This window comes from Apium graveolens, chromosome 4, assembly GCF_009905375.1.
Source record: "Apium graveolens cultivar Ventura chromosome 4, ASM990537v1, whole genome shotgun sequence".
NCBI classification, from domain to species: Eukaryota; Viridiplantae; Streptophyta; class Magnoliopsida; order Apiales; family Apiaceae; genus Apium; species Apium graveolens.
The window spans coordinates 268,326,138-268,352,094 of NC_133650.1; the positions used below are offsets into that span (position 1 = coordinate 268,326,138).

A 25,957-nucleotide genomic window follows, 5' to 3' on the forward strand; every position below is an offset into this window, starting at 1 on the left:
GTAATACAAATCCACCAAAAAGTTTAAAAACACTTATTTGTTTACTTTGTGTGATTGAATACTTTATAATCATAATCCACACTCTTGCACATTCAAACACAGTTGTATATTTAAGAAAGAATTTTTCATAAAGGCAAAAAGCAGCTAGAATTTCATTCAACTCCCTTTCTATGTTGTTATATTTTTAGGGAATAATAATTGGTATCAGAGCAATATCTTAACATACAAAGAGTTTAAAGATCAAAGTAATCGACAACATGAGCAGGAAGGATGTAGGCGTGAAGATTCCAACTATGGATAAAGATAACTATCATCACTGGGAAGTAAAGATGTACCTGCATATACTCTCTCAAGATGAAAGTTATGTCAAGTGCATAAAGAATGGACCTCATGTTCCTAGAAGGGTTGCAACAGATGTTGAAAATGTAACTGGAAATGAGCAAGTTATCCCAAATCCAAAGTCAGAATGGACAGATGAAGACATTGAAGCAATTCACAAAGACAAGAAGGCCATGAACATTTTGTTCAATGGTCTTCATCAAGCCATGTTTGACAATGTCATTAACTGCAAAACTACTAAAAATGTATGGGACACTGTTCAAGTTCTATTGGAAGGAACTGAGCAAGTAAGAGAAAATAAGATGCAACTTCTTATACAACAATATGAACATTTTCACTTTGAAGATGGTGAGTCACTGAGTGACATTTTCAGTAGATTTCAAAAACTACTGAATGATCTAAAGTTGTATGTGAGGGTCCACCAAACCAAGGATTTCAACCTAAAATTACCGAGGTCTTTACCAAAAAAGTGCAAGCCAATGACAATCTCTCTTAAAAATTTACAAGAGTACAAGGATTTTACTCTTAAGAGACTGTATGGAATTGTAAAGACATATGGGCTTGAAATGAAACATGATGAATTGATTGAAAAGAGAAGAATGGAAGGTGGATCAGTGGCACTAGTAGCTAAACAAGAGAGAGTGGTAGAGTTGAAGGTTAAAGTTGTTAAGGCTGCATCAAATAGCAATATTTGTGAAGGTAAATTTGACTTGAGCAAAGGGAAAGGGCTGATGACTGAAGATGATGATTGTCCCAGCCAAGACGATATGGATGAAGTGGATGAGCATCTAGCATTTCTGTCAAAAAAGTTTACAAAGCTCAAATTTAAGAAAAATTTTGAAGCTGCAAAATCCAAGAGAAACATGGTTGGTAAAACTAAATTTAAATAATTCAAATGTGGGATGAATGGTCATTTTTAAAATAATTGTAGAAATCCAAGCTCTAAGAAGAAAAGGTTTGAGCTTGTGGATTATAAGAAAAAATACTTTGAGTTGCTTAAACAAAAAGAGAAGGCCTTCATCACTCAACAAAATGTCTGGACAGCTGATGGAGAGGATGCAGATGAAGACATGAATAATGTCAACCTAGCTCTAATGGCCAAGTCAGATGAAACAGAAGTAGCTCATCCCACAACCAGGTAATCACTACAAATATTTCACATCTCACTAAAGATATATGTAATGATGCTATAAATGATATGTCTACTGAATTATATCATTTATGTATCACACTTAAATCAATCACTAAAGAGAACACTAGAATTAAAGAAATTAATCAGTTCTTGAGTGATAGAAATGTTGTGTTAAAAACTTAATTCATTGAGTTTGAGAAATTAAAATTCAGTGTAAAGTTTATAAAGATGAGTTAACTAAGTCTTTGAAGAAAGAGGAAATTCTGAGAAAGCAGCTTGAACGTGAGCAAGAAGTCATTAAAGCCTGGAAATCTTTTAGGGATGTTAGTGCACAGATTTCCAAAGTTCAAGGAATTGAATCATTTTGTAAAGCAGCCTGGTAGAAGGACAAGAAGAAACTGGACTAACAGTTAGTTGATGGTCAATCAATGGATAGTGAATCAATGGATGACGAAGTTTATCCATTGAAAAATAAAGCTCATCCGTTGAAAGATGATACTCATTCGTTAATGGAGAAAAAGACTATCAACAAAGGAAAGCTAGCAAAGCTTAACGAGAAATATGGTTCAGTTACCAATAATTTTATTTCAGGAGAATCAAGTAGAAGCAAGAATGCAGGGAAAGTGAATATAAGGCAACGGTCAATGAAGCAATTGAATGACGGATTGGAAAAGATTGAGATCAAAGCAGAATTAAAAAGGAAAACAAATAGGAATGGGAAAGTAGGGATTAACAAACATAACAACTACACACCTGATAAGTATGCACCTAGAAAAATTTATGTGAAATATGTAGTGTTAATCATTTGTCTACTAATTTCAAGTCTGTCATGAATGCACCCATGTTTGCACTTCTTCCTTTTCCTAATATGCCTATGACACCCATGCATGTCATGCATGTTATGCCACCACATAATTCACTTGCATATTTTGCTAATATATCATTTGCACAAAATTCTTATTATGTTGCATTCAATATGCCACAAATTCCATTTAGCATGCATGTCTGGAATAACATGTTTACACAACCCATGCCATATCATGTTAATAACAATGTGCTTTATGAATCTCAAACTAGTCGTAAATTTCAAAGACCTACCCCCAAGATAAAGGTTGATCTTGGATTACCTTAATCTAGTGGTGGAAATTTTGAGAAAATTAAGAAGAAAGCTAACAAGACAGGACCCAAGGAAACTTTACAAAAATCAACTTGATTTGGTTTTGATGTGTGCAGGAAAATAGAAAGAATCTGTGATTTTGGACAGTGGATGCTCAAGGCATATGACTGGAGATTCTACCCTGCTCACAGAGTTCAAGGAAAGATCTGGCCTAGCATTACCTTTGGAGATGACGACAAAGAATATACTATAGAATATGCCTTGATTTTAAAAGGGAATTTCATCATTGATGAAGTCGTACTAGTTGATAGACTCAAACACAATCTTTTGAGTGTCAGTCAACTATGTTATAAAGGCAACTCGGTCACCTTTAATTCTGAAGCATGTGTTGTAACCTGCAAAAAGGATAACAAGGTGGTTCTTACTGGAGTAAGAAAAGGAAATGTGTATTTAGATGACTTCAACTCAACAAATGCAGATTCAGTCACTTGTCTTTTCAGCAAAGCAAGTCAAGATGAAGTTGGCTATGGCACCAGAAGCTATCTCATTTGAATTTCAAAACAATGAATGAACTGGCCAGGAAAGACCTTGTTAGAGGCATTCCTCGAGTTGAATTTTCAAAGGATAGATTGTGTAATGCTTTTCAGAAAGGAAAGCAAATGAAGGCATCATTAAAAAGGAAGCTTGAATCAACAATTGATGAACCATTACAACTGTTGCATATGGATTTATTTAGACCAGTCAATATATTTTCAATTTCCAAGAAGAGGTATTGCCTAGTGATTGTAGATGATTTATCCAAGTTCTCATGGACATATTTTATTTGATCAAAGGATGAAACTAGTGAAATCATTATCAATCATATTAGCAAGTCAATAATTATCATGATCTCAAAGTTGGAAGAATCAGGAGTGACAATGGAACTGAGTTCAAGAATTCTACAATGAGGTTATTTTGTGAAGAAAATGGAATCATACATGAGTTCTCAGCTCCAAGGACACCACAGCAAAATGGAGTGGTTGAGAGAAAGAACATATCATTAATTGAAGCTACAAGGACTATACTAGAAGAATTAAAGTTACCAAGTTATTTTTGGGCTGAAGCTGTCAATACTGCATGCTACACTCGAATATTTCTTTGATCAATCAAGCCAAATGCATGACTTCTTTTCAATTGTTCAAGAATAGGAATCCAACACTAAACTTTCTTCATGTTTTTAGATGCAAGTGCTATATTCTAAGCAATCAAGCCGACCAACATGAAAAGTTTGATGCAAAAATTGATGAAAGTATCTTTGTTGAATATGCTATTGGTAGAGTCTACAACCTAAGAACCAACATTGTTATGGAATCTGTACATGTTGTGTTTGATGATAAAATGATTGATGGACTTGGAGATGAATGTTTCCATAAAAGCCTCAAATTTGATAATGTTGAGATGTATTTTGATGACAGTGATGATGAAAGTGATAAAGAAGGAATGGAAAAATAATATTCAAACTTACAAATATTATTTCAATTTAATGTCAAATATCATAGAATATATTCTGTACTAATGCCATCATACCCCAAAAATGACACATCATATAGACAAACAAATACATCATCTATCCACAGGAGATAACACAAATATATAGTCAACAACCGCAGTTAAAATAATATATTCGTGCAATTTAGATCATGCACGTGCATTGCATGGGATATAGAGCTAGTTGCCTATAAAAGACCAAAACATATGCCATAACAAATAGCCCCCATAAATTATACATAACAGCCTTCAATCAAGGCACTAACTAAAAATCTCCAGTCAAAATTTTCCATCATCTTTTTCACCCCCTCACCCCACTACTGCCATCAATGGCAATTACCGGCGGCAGTCACTGTCCGGTCACCGGACAGTCAAATATCGACAAGCTCCAATACTCATTTTTATCCCGGATTTTTACTCATAATGACCCGATCTATCAATCTACCTAAACTATTTAACTAAATTCGAACCGAAATATGAATTTCGGTCAAACTTCGACCCTCTTTTACCTTCTCTCTCTCCCCCTCGAATTAGTGTAACACAACAAACGCCACCACCCCTAGATGTGGTCCGGCCAACACACAAAACACACACACAACTTGCACACATGCATACACATGAACACAACACACCCACACACTCACACCCTCTTCCTCTCGCTCTCATCATTACCAAAAAATCGCCTTCAAAATCCTCCGTTCTGGCGCTTCCACACCCACCGTCGACACCTCTCCTGACTCTCATACAAAGGAAGTCATTTACTCAGTTATAAAATCTCTTGTAATAATAAATTTTAATTTATATTTTCAAATCATTCACCTCTCTCACAACTCTTTAAATCACACTACAATAATGTAAACATCTCTCTCGTTTATCTCACCATCTCCGTTTTTTCACTCCTCTCTCGTCGGAAAGCCCACCATCGTCGTCGCTCTCACCGCAATCTCTCAACTCCGGCATCCTCCAATGCCTGGTGGACCTCACTGTTCGGCTGGTCATCAGATCCTAATTATATTTGAGGATTCAGATTTAGTATTGAAGATATAAATACAATAGAATGAACCATCAACTTTAGTATTAATATACATTACATAAAATGGATGTTACAAGTTATTGTGTTGACATTCTAAAGTCTACCCTCCAATGACTGCATAACATTATTAATGCAAAGATTCGATTGTTATTAAGGGTATCCTCCCAGGTTTCATCGAATTAGGATATAGTAATTCCATATCACATACACTCTTCATGATCTTTTATTTTATATGGACATATGGTTCTAGTCTTACTTTAATTTTAAGTTAAATGTGGGGTTAACTAGATTTTAGGTTAATCGATCAAAAATCAAAAATCGGTTTGATTTTGTTGAGCCCGTGGAGTAATGCATAACCAGGTTATTGGGAAAATACTCTAAATTAATCTTCTAATAAAAAATAAGATGTATTTTTTTTATTATTAAGATTTTATAAAGAAGGTTGGTAACACTTCAAGGCCCAAAGACAAAAGCCTAACCGACCTATTACAACCCCATAAAAAAATGGGCCAATAGGCTCCACCATATGGAGTAGAAACAGAAAGAGAAAGAGAAACATGAAGGTAAAATAAAATATAAATCCTTGAAATGCGAAACAAGGGTTGTAACGACAAAAAAAAGCTGAAATTGTTACTCTACTGCGGCTCCACCTCCATTGTCAGTCTTGGGCCTCCACTACAACCAAAGCTGGGAAATTATCTACTGTTGGAGCAAATCCAAGGATAAAATCATTGCCATCAGTTGGGATTGGAGAAACCCTTAGCCATTGGGATAAAACCCGTGTCTAATTTCAGTTTTTCATGTAGTCTCTCAAATGATTCATTACTTCCGATTTTCCAGTCCCATAGCATTAAGATATTGAGTAGTCATTTTTTCAAATCCACAACATATTATATTTGTTCCACCACCCAAATGCAAGTTCAATCCCATGTACCATCTTTGTGAATGATCTCAAAGTACGAATTAAAGTTAACAGTCTCAAGACTGACTGTTTCGTTATTAGTCAGTCTAGCATGGTTGAGTACAATAGCCCATAGTTGTGTACTAAGAGGAGAGAAATCAGATGTATTAAAAAATCTATTTTTATAAATTAAACAATTAGTAAATATATGTATAATATAATAAAATACATTAAGATTAAAAACCGAAACCAACGAAGAACTAAAATCAACTAAAATAATACATATTATTATTATTATTCTTAGCAATATATACCTCCTTAACTAATGAAAAAAGCCGTAAATTGTAATTCAAATTTCGATGGTTGAAGCCTAAAGATAAGATGAGTTTCAGACTCGTGATGGGGAAAATTATCAATTGTTTACATAATCAGGTATATAAAGACTATGCAATATGATAAATTAGTAAATTTTGGTATAGTCTTAAATATTTAGATTATTATGTTAATTCATTTTTATTTTATTAAATCTTTTTTCCACTTTCTAGGTCTTTTAATGTATAATCCGAGTTGGACTAAGTATGTCCTGAGTTATGTCCAGGTTGACCTTATTTATTCTTAAGAATCGGATTATTATCCGAAAGTAATGAAAAATCTAATTGAGAATAAGTCTGAATACAAGTATGTCAAGTTTTAGAATATTGTTAATAAGTCATTGTCATTGTGTAGGTTTCATTTTATTTCATATTTTTGCATAATTTTATTTAATCAATTTAATGTTATGTTTAGAGGTGAACCCGTGTTGAGTCGTTAAAGGAATGAAACCAATCTTATCATTTATATGTTGAGTTGGGTCAAATAGAATTGAGTTAATCGAGTCAAAAATTTAAATATTGATGTTAAAAATATTGTTAATAATTAATAAAAGATAAATTATGAACACAACATAAACTAGTCCTCTAAGACATCATACTAAAAATTGTTACATATCAATAAATAAAAAAGTCATACTAAGATTTCTTATGTATTAATACAAAATAAAGAAATCCTAGTTATATGATCTTGTGGCTTCTGCTACGGAACTGCAGCGCTTATGTTTCCGTATTAGGCATGCATTAAAAAATTATTTAAAGAACCTTTTACTGTCTGGAGTCCTAGGTTGGAAGAAAAAATCATTTGTTATTATTTGAACTCATAAAGAATTTCAAATCATCTGTTGCAAGCTGTTATGTCCAAAATTTGGTATAAACCTTATTCGGGTCAAAACCGGGTCAATTGGTCAGAATTGGGATTGGTGCCTAAAATTAAGGAAAAGATAAGGCATCTATTTTATCACGAAGGAAGAAGGCGCGCCCTACAGATATGAGGAGGCGCGTCCTTATGCAAAGAAGAAGAGTAATGCTGACGCCTTACATAATCAAGGTGCGCCCTCGTTGGTGAATGAGGCGCGCACTATAGATGTATGAAGGAATTTTGAATGATTTCTTGAGCTAGACCCTAACCTATATATGTGTTAGGGAGCGCCCTCACTAAAGGAAGTGAATTTCAACATGTTATTTGGACGAGTTCTTTGGATGCATCAACGAGGGAAGAAGGTTATTATTACTAACATATTTGCTGCAGGTACTCTATTGAAAAACTTCTTCCTGTAATGCAACCACATGAAGGTGGTATACGTGGTCAGAGACCTCCAGGGGTATGCCTGGACGGAAGTCCTCTTGTAGTCAATGAGTGTCCTCATTGGGGATGTGAGGTAAAATCTGGTGTGTGCTTTGGGAGCTCTGTCTCTGAAGTCAATGGGTGTCCTCGTTGGGAGACTTCAGAGTATCCTGCACTTTGCACCCAAAAGCTTGGGATCACTTGTCGTGCAATCTGGTAGGGGCTCCTTATCTGGGGGACACGGGTGCGTCCAACATTTGGGGTGAACCACGGCTATACCTGCGTTCACAGATTAGAGAAACAGCTGGCAGCGAAGGGTTATCCTTGGCCAGGGAGATGTCTTATCTGTGAAGTCTCGAAGCCGTGGATGAGTCTTGGGCCTTTGTGGTTGGGCATCATCGGCGGACATTCCTAAAACTAGTAGAAGACGGTTTCCAGTGGATTTTCCACTGGGCCTCGGAACAAGAGATCTAAGCCCATTAGATTTCTTGTTCTCCAAGAACTACGTTGGCTTGATTCTCTATAAATAGGGATACGTAGAAAAATTGTAAGGGGTCGGAAGCGAGAGCCATAAGGAGCCATCACAAACCTTAAGCAATCTCAGTCCCCGATTCATCACAACCATCATAATCAGCTCACTTTTCAGAAAAAAGAACCATCATCGTAGATCTTGATTTCGGCGACGAATCTCAAATTTTGTTGATACCAAATTCCTCCGTCAACACAAGCCAAACCAACAAAAATGTTATATTTTTACGAGATTGTGATTCTAACTTATCAAGGGTTTTGATAAAATACAAAATAAAGGTACGATAAATGTAATATTATTTTTGAAATTTATAATCTATAAAAATCTGAATTTCTATATTATGAGATTTTGTAAATCTTAGATATCACAATTTATTTAAAAATTTAATATTGGACTTTGTTCCGCCACTCCAGATATGCTTAAAGCAGGTCATGTTAGTCAACTAATATGTATACGTTGAAATAGCATATCTGCCGAAAGCAACAACAACAAATGCTTTAGTTTCTATAACCGAATTATTTGTTGATTTGTTGAAATTTCATTTATCTCACCATTTAAGGTGAGTATTCTTGTAACTGTTTGTATTTTTTGTTTAACTTTTAGTATATCAACCAATGTGCATATGTCGAAATAGTCTTTCTGCTTAAAGCAATAATAACGAAAGTGTTAAATTTTATCGACAAATTCTTTATTGATTTGTAAAAAAAATTCGCTCAGTTTTCACATATCTCACTATCAAAGATAAGTATTCTTACAATTGTTTAAATTTTTTGTTCAACTTTTAGTATATCAACCAATGTATATATATCAATAGCCTGATATGTATATAAACCATATGAATTAATATCACAAATTTTTAGTTCTTGTATAAGGCTAACTAATATAAATGATATATTTTATATCTTGTTTCATTTCATTTTATGCATTTGATGGTGTGACAATTTTTTTTTTCTTTTAAACTTTAACTTAGAGTGTAATTGTAACTCTGGCTATCGATAACAATATGCTTCTCTTTTTCTAAATTACTTTTAGTATAAACGACATGTCATTATTCTAGATTACTCTTTTGATAAATGAAATGTTTGTCATGTTTTTCCAAGAGTGCTTCTCTTGTTATCTAAACCTCTATTTAAAATAGTGGACGTAAGTAGAACAAATTAAAAATATATTACTATATTTGATGTAAAAATTTACTTTTGTCAAATAATATTTTTAAACTATTTTTTTATCAAGCTTTTTTCAATATGTTAATATCAGCCTATTGTTATCTATTTTTCATTGTGAAGGTGTAATAATATAATAATTTTTATGAAATTCAATAGACTTTTAGTTCTATCTTAGAATATATTATTAATAATTAATTCTTAGTAAATTAGTATATTTATTTTTTAACCATTTTATACCTTCCTTATTTAAATTTTATTATTAAAAGTAATTTGAATTAAAAATCATACAAAAGAAATGTATAGCAAAAGAAATTATATTTATGAATATATTATATAATATTATTAAAGATCGGAATGAATGAATAAAGAGAAGGACGATAATCCTATTAATTTATTGTGATATGCATTACTATCTAAACTCCATTGTGATATGCATTACTTAAATTTATTTTATCTTATTAATTAACAACCAATTGACAACCCAACAATATTTTCCCTTCAAACTATACTAACAAACTTAACCACAATATTTTCCCTTCAAACTATACTAACAAACTTAACCATCATTGTTTTTCTCAAACCAATTGATATAAATCACATGGCTGGTTTCTAATTCAGATTTGAAAATAGTGAATTATACAAGTCTAGTTGTCATTTTTTCTTTCCCCTCATTGTCTCATGGTTGAGTTTGTAATTAAGTTGTTCATTTGGTTGTTTTAATATATTGATACAATGTGTGTGTACTGTGTATAGATGTGCATATATTTTTATTAAACTTTTATGATAAGTTGTTAACTAATAATATGCACGACAGGTTATGGATCACTCTTAACAAGCCCAAAACCAGCAGAAAATTAAGAATGGTGCAACACAAATTCCAGGCACAGCTGCCTTCAATTATGCTGTCACGCCTGTTATGGCCATTGTGTTCCGCTTGCTCGAATTAAGAGAATAATGCAAGCTGATCAGGATGTGATCATGACAGCTGCTGAGGCACCGGTTCTCTTTGCCAAAGCGGTTGAAATGTTCATTATGGAAATGTCTTTACGTGGTTGGGCTCACACTGAGGAGGATGGGAGAAGAACACTCCGAATGAAGGACATTGCTGCAGCAATATCTGATATTGATATTTTTGATTTTCTGGATGATGTTATACCGAAACACTTGTCGAAACACGCAAATGCTACAATCACACAGGTGGGTTCATCTGCCATGACATATGAGTATGTCCCTGATCAGCAGTATATTGCTGGTCCTTCTGGCACTATAGTGCATGCTGGTGGTCAGCAGCCTCAACCATATACAGCATTCCCTTAGATTAAACCACCGCTTAAGCCAAGTTTTGATTGGAAGCCAGCCTTTGAACCTTGAGCGCTGCAGCCAGAGAAAGATAACCAGCAGCAGAACCAGGAGTCATCTGTGACACTGGCCTCACGCTCACAGCAACAGGAAATGCAGCAGAACTACCAGAAGAGCCAGGAATCATCAATGCCTCTGGCCACACAGCCACAGTATATGCGGCATAACAAAGATGACAATGAAGAGTTTTGATCGTTGCAATTTGTGCATTCTAGTGTGTTAGGAAGTTTGATAAAGGAGTGTTAGGAAGTTTGATTTTATGGTGTCAACACTGTTCCAGTTTCGTTTTATGTTCTGCGAACTTATCTGATATGATGACTTGTTTAAAATTAAATCAAACTGTTTCTGTTTACGGGTCAACAACTATTCTTATTTGATATTTCTGTTACAATCTTTGACGTATTATTTACTTATCGGAATTGACATTATTTACTTAGCGTCTGTTGTGATTTTTATTTCTTTTACAGTTGTAAATTTCTTTTACACTATTTTATTCAAAAGATGATTTTGAAGTTAATTGCAGTTGCACTACATTTTTGGGTTGAATTATAGGTATGTAATAAGCAACCATAATCTATCAAAATTCAACATAGGCAACCTAAATTTTACAAATACAACTTTGTAATCCTAAAATACCCACAAAGGGACCATCCAAAAGTAGGGAGAAACAAAATTTCTTTTCAGTTTCACGATAAGATTTCACCTTCTCCTGTTCACTATTGTAAAAACCGTAAATTAATGGGAACAAATTACAAGCTGAAGCACTTAGTTGTCCAGATTATATCAATTAGTTCGTTTGTCGACTAAAAACTATGACTTGATTCTCTCAGTATGATTCTACACTTGTTGTCTTATGAAGCGTAAGACAACAAGTTCACAACATTGTGTAGTCCTAAACGTGGAAAAGTTCAATCCTAACAAAACTAATTTGTTGTTTTATGGGTCTTTCTTAAATAAATTTTGTTAGGTTCATCTTGTGGTGTTCTTTTATGTTATCAGTAGGTTAGATTACAATTAAATTTAAGTTAAATCTGTGCTGATTGCTAAGAGTCTCTTTGAACCGAAAGTCGTTACACTGAGCAGGTACCACTGGGATCAGCATTCTTGACTATCCAAGGGTGTTCGATGATCTTCTTAAGAGAGAGCCTTTTAGAAGAGTCCCTCACTAGAAGCTGCAGAATGTTTACAGTAGCATAATTGGCCAGGGAACAATAACTTCTCATTCATCACTATCCTTCTCATTAACAAACAAATGGATCTAACTGATGAAAAAACTTACCCGGCTAATGAGATCTTTTGCTTCTGTAGACACACGATGTGAGGGAAGGAACATAAGATCGATCTTCATAATCCAGTGTTAGATGTTTGTATCTAATAAGGTCCAACTAACAATATAATTACACAATATGAACCAGCATATGATACATATACCTTCTAAATGTGTCTTTCTGTGTCTCTGCTTCAGAAGGAGGATTGCCATACGAAAACTCATAACATAGGACGCCTAATGTCCAGTTATCAACTGCAAAATCATGGGCTCTGTTGTCAACCATCTCTGGTGCTAAATAATCCAATGTTCCACACATGGTGTTTCTCTTGCTTTTTGACTGTACAGACCATCCAAAATCTGCAATCTTTAGTGGACCCTGTATTTGTCATAAGAATATTACAAACTCTTCAAGTTATACACCAGTAAGAAAATAATAATAATGTGGTCTTTGACCATTCCAATAAACCAAGATATTTCTTTTCAACAAGTTTCTATGGCAAATTCAAGAAAGTCATGTAATCTGGCAAGGATAAATTAACCCGTACAATAAGTGGTGCTGGTTTTCAAGGAAACGTTCACTCTGTTCTTGGGCTACTTCTGAGTGAGACAATACTGAGAAAGTTAGACCATTTACTTTCCATACAAAAAGAAAGTAAAAATAGTTAGGTGTGAGTATGTCAGTTGCTAGTCAACATAAATCAAATTAGATGAGATTTATCTAAACCTTTTCCCATCAGATTGTATGCATAATCATTCACAATTGGAGATATCTTGTGCGACATACCTCGTGATCTAGTAGTAAATTTTCTGGCTTGATATCCCTATGAATCACATCCTACTGATGATAATACGCCAATGCTTGAGTAAGGCTTGAAATATACTACAATTACACATTTACCAAAGGTCAAAAAGAACTTGTTTAAGAGTGTTTTCAACCTTAAACTAAACCAACAAGGTCATGCACAAAACTCAAAAGCCCTAGTAAATAAAAACCGATATCACAATATTTACAAAGCAGAGAAGTAAGATAACATCAAGAGTCTATAATCACTTAAGTTAAACTTTGCTACAATGTCGAAACATACAACATAACCGAACTTAATATAATACCTAAAATAGGTTTCCAAGCAAGTAAATACAAACAATCAATTGAATCAAACGTTGATCTAACTCCACAATGAACAAAGTTAAAATCATTTCAATACAAGAATCATCATCACAATACATAACATCCATCTGAGCAAGTGAATAACAATCATATAAATCTAACTTCTTAAATCTTAACAACCAAAATTACGAATGCTAAAAAAATGCCTAAATGTATCCAAACAAGTGAACAAACATAATAGTCGAATTAAACTTTGCTATAATCTCGTAATTCACAAAACTTAAATTCACCTAAGTAAAATTAGAAAAAATGACAAAAATACTTCTTTTTTTAGAGTTTATGACAAAAATACCTTTTTTTTAAATTTTGACCAAAAATACCCGTCTAATACGCATTTTAAAAATGGTAATTCGTATTAAAAAAAATTGAAAAAAAAATAAAAAAAAATAAAAAATAAGATACGCATTCACAAAATGCGTATCACCCATTTGATTCTGGTGGTACGCATTTGTGACATGCGTATCACATATTCTTCTTTTTTTTTTTATGTAATACCCATTTTTCAGATGCGTAATAGATTTACTCATTTCTAAAATGCGTATTATAAGGGTATTTTTGGCCATAAACTCCAAAAAGTGGTATTCTTGTTACAACTTCTAAAAAAAAGGTATTTTTGGCCATCACCCGTAAAATTACAGTTCTACATATATATATAGAGAGAGAGATATGAAATTACAGTGGCAGCCTGTTTCTCAGAGAGATAGCCAGTACAACGAAGCTCAGGATAAAGTTCACTCGATGAGCCTACTCCAAAATCAAACAAATCCTCTCATCATCATGAAATCATCCGTAAAGTCTAAGAACATATTAGGGTTGTGTCTGGTTGGTTGGGGCGAATAGAATGGAATAAATGTAATTAAAGGAATTAAATGAGAGTTGGATGAAAAATTTTAAAAAAAATAATTAGATGGATAAAATTGTTATGATAAGAATTGCGAAGAAAATAGGGTTAATAAGCAACGGATCATTTCATCTCAAATTGGTGGGAGTGTTCAATTATAATGTAAGTAGTTATGAATGAAATGATAGAAAGTAGGGGAGAGCGCGGGCGGATGGGGCGGGTTTTACATGAAACCGAATCCGCTTACCTTCGGTTTTTAAAATTTAAAACCGCAACCGCAACCAAAGATACCGGTTCGGGTTTGGTTTTAAAATTCTCGGTTTGGTTTTTATCGGATCGGTTTCGGTTATAAACTGCGTCCGATAAAATTAACAAAGTATATACGATTAGTAAAATTCTTAAATATATAAATTAGAAATACAAAATAAATTTGTACCGAAATAAGAATACAAAGTTTTCATAATTTATTACAAAAATCTAACATAAATTTTGACCAGAAATGAGCAACAACAAGCAATGCATGGCCACTGATCACAAACATATAAATACTAATTTCTTGCAGAATGACTGCAACATTATAAACAACATAGTAGTAATTTGAGTTGGCCCAACTATTCATTCGGTTCATTAATCATGCAAATGGTAGTGCAGAATTACAATTTGGTCTACTATGTGTACTTAAATTATATGTATTTATTAATTTTTAAAACATATATATATTTATTAAATATATTTGATTTATTTATTTATTTTTAATTATCGGTTCGGATCGGGTTTTTTCGGTTCGGTTTTCACCTATAACCGAACCCGAACCCGGAAAATCGTATTCGGTTTTTAATTTTGCGGTTTCGGTTTCGTATCGGATTTTTGCGATTCGGATTTTAACGTTTTTTAGCGGTTTCGATTTCAGATTCGGATTTTTTTGGTTTTTTGCTCAGCCCTGGGTGAAAGAATGGAAACTTTAGAAAATTTAATCATTTTCTACTTAAAATCTCATTTCATTCCATTCCATTTAATTCATCCCAACCAAACACAACCTAGGATGATTTGGGTCATTTGTTTACCCATGAATAATGGAGCAAAATCTGACCTCTTCTTTTATTAAGGTCATTTGGGATGTTTTTTTTGTCACCTGATGTATAATGATCTGAATGGCTCGTGTCCAAAAACTTTGAACCATTAATATTTTGTTGGTTTATACGAACCGGTCGTATTTGGTATGCAATCACTGCATTCCTGGGTTTAACGTTCGCATTTGGACAATACACAAATTTAGAAGTTAGATTCTTTGATTTTGGATTTTAAGTAATAAAATTTGAAATTACACATATACATACACATATACATACACCATTTTATGTATATTATCAAGAACAGAAATAGGAACATGACATGCAAAGTGATTTACTTAATGAAATTCAGAAATACGAGAGACTAGTTATACCTTTTCGAATGGGGAAGAAGTTGGCTGTAAAAGATTTGGAGAATGGTAACAGAGAAGACTGGTTCCGAGTGAAACAATGCCGTTGGTTTTTGGAGTCTTCGGGAGGAGAGAGAAAGTAAGAAAAAGGGGGGAGAGTAAAAGTAAAAGAAAAATGACTGATTGAGACTAGTATTTATAGTAAAAGGGTGACAGCTGTCAAAACGGTCACATCAATTATGAATCCCTAAATACTGAGGAGAACTGCTTCTAAATCGTTTAAACTTCTAGGACACGCCATATTCAAGGCGCGCCTTATTATATAATCATTGAAACTTTAAAGGGGAAAATTGGAAGATCCGCCCTGATTAGGGCGCGCCCTATAATAAAAATATATATATTGGAAAATTTGTTTATACGAATTTCGATAAAGATGAAGAGAAATTCCAATCCCATTTTTAATAGCATATGGAATTTGGGGGTAGTTGTTATGCCCAAAAATTGGTATAAACAATATTCATATTAAGATTAATAAAATGAGCAGAATCAAAGGAGAAGCGCCTGAAATCTAGGAAAAAGATAAGATTGACTTTCCATAAATAGAAGGCGCGCCCAAAAATTGCGCCCCATTGACTGAGTAGCTGATTAACGGTTGTGATTATCATGTATTGAAGGCGCGCCCTCAAACATGGTAAAGGAGGCGCGCCCAATTATCGAAAAGGAGGAGATAAATTCCTTAATTGAAACCTGTTCTGTGGTGAGCCTTAGGGCGCGCCTTGGGCAAGGAAGGCTCCTTGGACGGATTGCTTGGACATGATTGCTTTGACAGACCTACACTTTGGCCTGGACAGAATTGGAGCGAGCCCTAACAATGAATAATTTAGGGCGCGCCCTATGATGTAGAATGATATAGGAAGAGACCAAAGGCTGATGATACAGGGCGGCACCAACATACAGGAATGTAAGGGCGCGCCCTTAACTTCTACTTGACATATAAATGCAGCTTTGATATGCTACTTGGATGGATTCTCTGGAAGATTCAAGGAAGATGGAAAATGTTATTACTAACCTATTTGATGCAGGTACTCTATTGAAAAACTCCTTCCTGTAGCACATCTACAGGAAAGGCGGTGTCCGTGGTCAGAGACCTCCAGGGGTATGCCTGGACTGAAAGCCTCCTCCTGTAGTCAATGGGTGTCCTCATTGGGGATGTGGGGTGAAATCTGGTGTGTGCTTTGGGAGCTCTGTCTCTGTAGTCAACGGGTGTCCTCGTTGAGAGACTTTGGAGCATCCTGCACTTTGCACCCAAAAGCTTGGGATCACTTGTCCTGCAATCTGGTAGGGGCTCCTTATCGGGGGACAAGGATGCGTCCAACATTTGGGGTGAACCACGGCTATACATGTATCCGTGGACTAGAGAAACAGCTGGTAGCGGAGGGTTATCCTTGGCCAGGGAGATGCCTCATCCGTGAAGTCTCGAAGCTGCGGATGAGCCTTGGGCCTTTGTGGTTGGGCCTCATCGGCGGACATTCCTAAAACTAGTAGAAGACGGTTTCCAGTGGGTTTCCTACTGGGCCTCGGGATAAGAAATCTAAGCCCATTAGGTTTCTTGTTCCCCAAGAACTACGTGGGCTTGATCCCCTATAAATAGGGGTACGTAGGCACATTATAAGGGGTCAGAAGCGAGAGCGCAAAGGAGCCACCACTAACCCTAAGCAATCTCAGCCCCCAATAATCATCACCACCAAACACTATTCATCTTTTCCGAAGAATACTGTTCATCGAATTCATCGGTTACTGTTCACGTTTCCGACGAAGAACTGCCATCACAGATCTTGTTTCCGGCTACTAACCTCAAGTTTTGTTGTTCCCAAATTCCTTCGTCAACAATTATTTTTATAAAATAAATGAAATATGATATGTTCATTTTATTCAATAAGATGAAGACCTTTTGTTGAATTTTGTTATATTTTTTTAATGCTATACATCTTAAATTAATTAAAAATCGCACTTTACATTTATAGTTTTAAATCTATATGGAACCTAAATTTTATAACAATATTTAGTTATTTATTTTTCTTACTAATATAATTTTGGGCTTCTGCAAATACCCAAATCTAAAATATTTTTCCAATTTTAAAAATATTTGTAAAAATACAGTTTTTACACCTCGAATCAACTGAATGCAATATTCGACAAAATTTTCCAACTACATACAAACTCAAATGCAACAAAAAACTATTTGCATATCTGTTTTATTTTGGTTAATTTTAGTTGATTCCGTATTTTTGTAAAAAAAACTCAGAAAATAATAAAATTGCAAAAAAAAATCAGAAAAAATAGTATTTTTGGTAACTTCTCTATAATTTATAATCTTACAATTTAATATCGGTTCTAAGAAATTTTTTAAGGTGAGTCAGAGTCAAATCTAATACCTCGGACTATAAAAATAAACTCTTGACTATTTATGTCATTGAATTAAATATTTTAATTAGTAAGGTATGTCAATAAATGAATATATAAATGGTTAGCAAGAACAAAATAATAAATATTATTATTCATATAAAAATAAATTTACCAAACAATATTAAAATTACCTTTAGTGCCACTATATACCTGCTCTGTTAATAATTACAATTACAAACTCTAATTAAAATTCCAATTTAATCAAAAAACACAAAAAATAGATATATGTGTTTATTTAAACCTTGATTTCATGATCGAGATATGTGCGGCCGAATTTACCTTTACCGAGAGGCTTTCTGATCCCGAAATCATCCATTGACAATTTGCGTGATGGCGATTAAGATTGTTGGTTGTGATTGTGAGTAGTTCTCGATCTTCTCATTTCAATTTTTTCAAAATAAGGAATGAGAGGGGCCCTTGTTATTTTAAATTTAACTAACCGCCTTGAACGACTTTATTTTATTTTTTAATGCGTCTGGGAGCGTGAATAAATTTGCGTACTTAGAGCACCGTAACGCGGGGTCTTTTGTTGCCTAGGCCACCTGAAGTGGCTTAAATATAAAAATTGGAACTTTGTTAAAGTTGCAGGAAAGAAGATAGAAATGGGCAGTCCATCCTGAAACAGTCCCATTTCATTATTTTAACGTATATTCAAAGTCATCCAACATGCTTACTTTGTTTTTTTAGTTTATAGGTACCTACTGATTGCTTTTCTAACTTTTCTAACGTTAATATAACGTATATATTTCTAACATAAACTTTAAAAACGGTAATATTTTTCCCTATAAATACTCAATTCTCATACCTTATTCATAATCTTTACATTCTGAAAAATATTAAAAAAAATCTTTGGAAAAATATGAATCCAAACAATTCCAACAATTCTCCACCTTCAAATTCTCAAAATTCAAACCCTCAATTTCCATACCTATATCTAAATTCCTATTTTGCAAACCCACAAATTTTTAATTTTAATTCTCAAAATCCGAATTCACCATACCAATTTCCATTATCTCAGAATTCTCAATTTCCATTTTCATGTCCTCAAAATTCTCCATACCAAATTTTCATTTCCTCCGTTTTCAAATCCACTATTTGAAACCCAACAACCAATTAATACCAGAAGCGCAGGTGTCGGCATTTGGTCGCGAAAATATTATTGATCTAAATGATGATTACGAAGAAACCGAAGATTTACGAGAAATTACCGGTCTATAGAAGTGGGTTGAAGATAAACTCTTAATAAGTATATTGTTGAATGTATCAATTGATCCATTAGTTTGTACTGATCAAAAGCTGAAGCATTTTGGGAACGAATTCATCAATATTGTGAAGAAGACAATTCTGGTGTCATTAAAAGAGAAGTTGTGGCAATGAAAAAAAGGTGACAAAGAATAAATGAAGTTGCTCAGAAATTTGGTGTGTGTTATGATGAGGCTCAGCGGAAAATCAGGAGTGGTTCAAACTTGGACAAAATAATTGAGAAAGCTCACCAAGATCATTTAATTAATTACAAGAAGAAGTATAATTTTGAGTTTCATTGGCGTGAAGTTCGTAGACATCCCAAGTAGAGAAATCCTTCAAGTAGTGTGAGTTCTAAAAGAACTAAATTAAGTAGTTCTGGAGCTTACTCATCAAAAGAAAATAACGATACACCAACATCCGATGAATTTGAACCGATTCGTCCTAAAGGTACGAAAGATGCAATTAAAAGGAAGGGAAAAGGGAAGGCCACGACTGCAGAAGTTGATGAATGGAAATCTTTACAAGTTAATCACGAAAGAAAAATGGACATAATGAATAAACTAAATAAAATTTTTTATTAGAAAATTGAGGCTAAATAGCGTAAAATGTTGTTAGAGAATCGTATACAATGAGCATTCATTATAATAGTTTATAAAGGTAGCCTAAAATATGAATATATTATTTTGGAAAGAGTGAAATGACCATTGCATTGGAAGCAATTGGCCATTTCTTTTCCATTAACTAGTTTAGCTGAGGTGGCTGTGTTGTGGGGTCTTGAAAATGATAAAAGACTAACTACCCGCTGCTAATAATGAGAGCATCTCCGATGAAAAACAAACTACAAGAGTTTCTTAATTCTTCCATACATATCAAGAAGTCAATTTTTCCTCGTCTCTTTCCTCTTCTATTACTCGTATTCGTATACATCCATTATATTTGTTCGTAAAAAAATGACATTTTAGTATTTTGCACAAATTATAAGAAAGTCAATTATTGTTGCTTAGATCATTAGATGCAGTAAATGTGGAGCAAAATTCCTTCCTGGCCCTTCATTTTTGTTTGTTAATTACACCTCTCCAGCTTACAAACAGAAGACTTCCACAGGAAAAAGTTGGAAATAAAATAATTAATTGTCATTGATAACCGAGAATGACAATTAATAAAAGACAAAAAGAAAAGATTTCTAAAGCGTCATTTTATTGTAACAGAGAGAGTTTTCAATTTTTCACTAACATCATATATTTCTTTTCCAATATAATAAGTATATTTATTAATATTTTGTCAAAAAAAATACTTTTATTAATAAAAATATTTGTTAAGAGGTAGGGATAGAGATGTTGTTGAAGATGATAAGTAATTTTAGATTTTAGATGCTTAGGAGGCAATTAAATTATATTATATTTAGAGAAAGTACAAGGAAATTGTGGGAGTTGCTCTAACTTGATGAGCATAAAAAGCGAGTTTTTAACGTGAATGAATGCACCAAGGATATAGTTGTAAATATATAATTTATTTAAAAAATTACAATTTTACAATTTAAAAATATATTATGTAACATGGTAAGCCGCCTAAGTACATATTTAGGAACAATTTTTTTCTCTCTAATAAAATTCTTAATTTTTTGTAGATGTACTGTACACTATTTTTTTTAATTGTAGGGAGGTTCTCGAGCCTATGTAGCTTGAATTCGTCTTCATCTGATGAAAAACATTATAAATTCGGATCAACATCGTATACTAAAGTGACTCGCTTGTGTTATAGTAACCTCCTCACAATATATATAAACATAAACATCGGGGACAATTAAATAAAATAAACTGATACTGTTTTGTCCCAAAAATATTTTAAGATAAATCATAAATATTTTTTCTCTCCGCATGAGAGTCGGCCGCCCTACCTTCTTCTAACCTTAGCCGTCTTACCTTCTTTTTCTCCTTTTTTACCCATTTTTATCTCCATATTCATCTCCATCTCCTCTTTTTGTTTACTTCTTCTTCAATAAAATCGAGATTTGTTCCCCAAAACTCGAAAAACTCATTACAGTTCTTCACTTTAGTTTTCAGATCTATTAGGGTAAGAGCTTGGACCTATAATAAAACAGATTCAAAACAGCTGGTCCAACAACATATTACAATTTGGTGTTATTCCGAGATTTTTGAATTTTGGGCTTTTTTCGTATTGTATGTTTAAGTTATTATTTGTGTGTTTGATTGTCTCGCTTTATGCGATGTGTCTCGCTTTGTGCGATGTGGTGGTTGTGTTGAAAATGAATTTGACGGTATATTGGGAGATCTGGATATATCGCATCAACAACACTTTCGACAAGTTTATAGCTGATGTCCAGCAATTAGATAGATGAGGTGCACTTGGAACGATTGTGAAAATCACATGTGCTCACCTCTCACAAAAAATATGTGCTCATAACACGAGGTCCCTAAGCTCAATTGTTGCAACCCAGTCTTCTGAACATTGCACTATCAATGAAATTAATGTGAGGATCAATTGTGAAACTACTATTTTCAGAGAAGATGCATGTTGGATTGCCGAGAAACCATTACATTCAATTTTAATTTTAAAAATATTTGTATTCAGCTTGTTGAGCAATCCGGAAACAAAACGACTAATTATTTAGCTCTATTTATTTTTCAACCTGGTTGTATGATCAGTTGGGGGTTTGTCTCAATTGAGTCTCTTTCAAGTTATTAAATAAACTAGCTTACGGTCGTGCCCGTGTTTGTTAATATTTATATATTTTTATTTCTTTTAATTTTATTAAAATTTTATATAAATAATTAAATACTAAATAACGATTATATACTTATAAGTTCATTGTATATAATTTTAAGTTAAGTTCAAAGTATAAATAATATATGATTGATGAGATCTTATTTATAAATAATAATGTAAATATTTGTTGTTGATAAGATTCATATATATATATATATATATATATATATTTATAAATAATAATAAAATTGTTTGTTTTTAACTGAATTCGAACTTGAGAACTTATATGTATAATTATAAATAATAATATAAATGTTAGTTGTTGACGGGATTCGAACTTGTGAAGCTTATTTTTCTAGTATTTGAATTTAACGACAGTAATTATTTGATAAAGAAGATTCGACGATAGTGATGAAAAGGGATAACAGGGTTAACCAAATTACAAATTATACCATATTCCGGTTATTATAGTATAGTACTAGCCTATAACCCGTGCTTTGCACGGGCTAGCATATATTGTAATTATTTATATATTAAATTTTTATATAATATTAATTTTAATTTGAAATGATAGTTGATTTTTTTTATTGTTAGTTTAAAAAGTACATTTGCTCAATTACTTTCCTTTGTTGAGGCAAATGTTTAATACTAAACTAAACAATGTCTTTACATTTTTTTGTTGAATGTCTTTGAGATTTGAAAACTACTTTTATATATATATATATATATAGGTCTTTACTCCGTGGAGAACCATCTTATATAGAGAATCGTGGAGAGCCATTGTTTTATTTTAAAATCTCATCACAAATTGTAAAATTTTTATTTTAAAAAATATAAAATTTGATGCTAATCTAGAATAATAAATATAATAAAAAATTTAACAATTAAAATTTGATAAAATTACTTGATTTTAAATTTGATTTTACACTGGAATAATTTTTAATAAGTGTGATTGTACTGTGATTCTGCTATATAACTTTTTTGATAATTTTAATGATTTTTTTAAATAAAAAATTGTGTAATTTCGATTTTTAACTTGATAATTAAAATTTATAACTATATATGATGAAAAATAAAATAAATTATATATTTTTTGTTTTTTAAATAATGGTTCTCCACGATTCTCTATATAAGAGGGTACTCCATGAAGTGCTACCCTATATATATATATAATCCTAAATCACAACCTTTTGAAGTGTATTCATGCGGTATTTAAATCACTTGAATATGTAGTCAATGTTTAAGGTACTGTCATATAATATATAATAAGTCAATTTAAAATTGACTTTTAACCACACTCATAAAGACAATTCAGAAAATATTATAATGATAATAGTCTAAGAACTGAATTTTGGGATGTGTTTCAGGTAGTGGTGGCCAAACGAGTGTGTCAGACGAGCCGTGCCGGGTTTTCAACGGGCCGAGTTGGCTAACTTATGACTCGGGAAGGCATCTAATTATACGGACCGTGCCGGGTTCGTGCCGGATCACAGAAGTTGAGCTCGCGTGCAGCTCGCGATTTACACGAGCTGGACGGGTCAGGTTACAGTCATACAAAAGTACATAAATAATATGCTATAATCGGGTGTGCTGGCGGGTTGACGGGGCGAGGCGGGTTTATACGGGTTGAGGCGTGTTAAGTTTTTTATTATTTAAACAATACATTGTTGTATGCCATGCAGGCATGTTCTGTTGTGTTGATTATTTTATTTATAATAATAATCAAACTAACAATTGTATTTTGTCGATTCTTCAAGTCAAGAATAAATGCTTGCCAGTTGCCACTTGCCAATTGTCTATTATTTTAATTATAATATTATAAAAATCAAGCAGCTCGTTTAGACTATATGTTTGTGCAATTCACAATTATTTTAGTTATAATATTATAACAATTAAACTGTAAACAACTAACTACTGTGCCGACAATTGTCTCGATTTTATTTTTTTCCAAAATTATATTAAATATTCATCTGAACTTATAATAATAATATGTGTTAAATAAATAAAAGATGACGGTACCTCTATAAATTTTATTAATTAAAAAAGATTTACAAAAAGTTTGAGAGGACTCCTCTCTAAAAAAACGGAACAAACCGCATTTATATTTTAAACAAACTACGAAACAATTGAAATTTAAAATACATAACAAAATATTCTATCTAATCCACTATTTATTTATACAAATTCTTCTTGTTCTTGTTGTTCGTTGGTAGTTGACGTGCCCGATTCTGATGAAGTGTCCATTGTCATCCAAATATCTTCTTCTCCATCCGAATCATCTTCTTTCCTCCCTTGTTGTCTTTTTGCAGTTTGATCCCAATCTTTTTTACAAACACATATCTTTACAACGTCCGGTGCAAGACTTGATCTTTTCTCGTCCAACACTCTTCTACCTGCGCTAAAAGCGGACTCGGACGCAATTGTAGAGGCAGGAACTACTAAAATATCCCTTGCAATTTTAGCTAAAACCGGAAATTGATTCTCATGATTTTTCCACCACATTAGTATTAAAAAATCTTCGTCTAACTCATAATTATAAGAAAAAAACTCTCGAGTCATACTAAAAGAAGAAATAGGTGTGGAAGTCGTAGTGGAAATTCTACACTTTTGTTTTTTAGTTAAGATTTCCGAAATAGTACTATTAAATCTGCTAACACTACTAGTTTTAGGTGGTACAATATTTTGAGTTTTGGGAGTATATATCTACAAGACGATGTAAAAAGTCTAAACAATTTTGTACATAAAGTGTATGATTATATGAAACTCATAACACTTGATAGTAGTGTTCTAACATATTTTCTAAACCCTCCTTCCTAACACCGTCAAGAAGACATGCAATACCATAAATATAAGGAAATTCCGTAAAATACTCAATCCACTTTTTTTTCATTTTGATAACTATTGCAGAAAAGCGATCATCATTTTCAAATGTTGTAAAGTAGTAACAATATTTACACACTCAATAATAACATGATGTACATTTGGTTCGTAAACATAAGAAAAAAATTTAGTGGCATGTGCAAAACACTCAAGCAAATCACGAACTTTAATTGCCAAATTCCACATAGATTCGTTAATCAATCTATCCTCCACTTGATTTCTGGAATCAGAATTATATAACTCGGTGATAACTACCTTATATTTAATTGCTTCACATAGTAAGTTATAAGTAGAACTCCATCTTGTGGAACAATTAATACCCCATTTTTCGGCCTTAACCCATTTGCTTTGCATAATTTTTTATATTCTCTTCTTAATGTGTGTGCTATACGTAAATATTTAATAATTTTTCTAATGGGTTCTAAAAAATGAGTTATTTCCGCAATTCCTTTTTGAGCTGATAGATTAATTATATGTGCACAACATCGAACATGCAAGAATTCACCATCTAAAATCGTGGGAATATCATTCTTAATATAAAACATAGCTCAATTATTTGACGAGGCATTATCCAAAGATATCGTAAACACCTTGTGAAACAAATTAAATTCGGTTATTGTTTCTACAATTCTTTGTTTTATGTTATAACCGATGTGTGACTCGTCCATGACATCAAAAGCAATTATTCGTTTTTATAAAAAATAGTCGGAATCGATCCAATGAACCGTAACACAAATAAATGGCTCACCTTGACTCGAACTCCAACAATCACTAGTTAACGAAACCATACCATCATAATCATGAAAATATTCAATTAATTGCGATCGTTGACGATAATATTGTTTTTATGTGTGACGTTTAATTTTGTTTCTAGGAATCCTTCTAAATGTCGGGTTAATTGATTATTTAACCATATGTTCTAAATTTAGACTCTCGACGTGAGAAAAAGGCATCTCGTCTAACGTAAGATAAGTAGCAAATGATTCGATCATTCTATCTCTATTATAAACGAAAGGCATACCTCCACCGGGCGACGATGTCACGAAGCCACCCATCTGTGTTTGTTGTGGTGAACCTCCACGTGCGGTTCCACTTTCATGACTTTGCTTCGTAATATCGTGATGTTTTTGTAAATGTCTATCAAGCGTTCTCGTACCGGGTCCTTTAGAGTGAGTAAAAGG

At 33.1% G+C, this 25,957-nt stretch overlaps 1 long non-coding RNA gene across 1 annotated transcript; it reads right to left on the bottom strand.

Annotated features, from left to right (window-relative positions):
* Window positions 1-10,325: 10,325 nt before the first annotated feature.
* Window positions 10,326-14,159, bottom strand: LOC141717132 (uncharacterized). Its single transcript, XR_012573536.1, has 4 exons — window positions 13,874-14,159; window positions 12,814-12,909; window positions 12,039-12,405; window positions 10,326-11,931 (listed from the first exon to the last, which is right to left on the bottom strand). It is a non-coding gene; the product is annotated as an uncharacterized LOC141717132 (long non-coding RNA).
* Window positions 14,160-25,957: the final 11,798 nt, after the last annotated feature.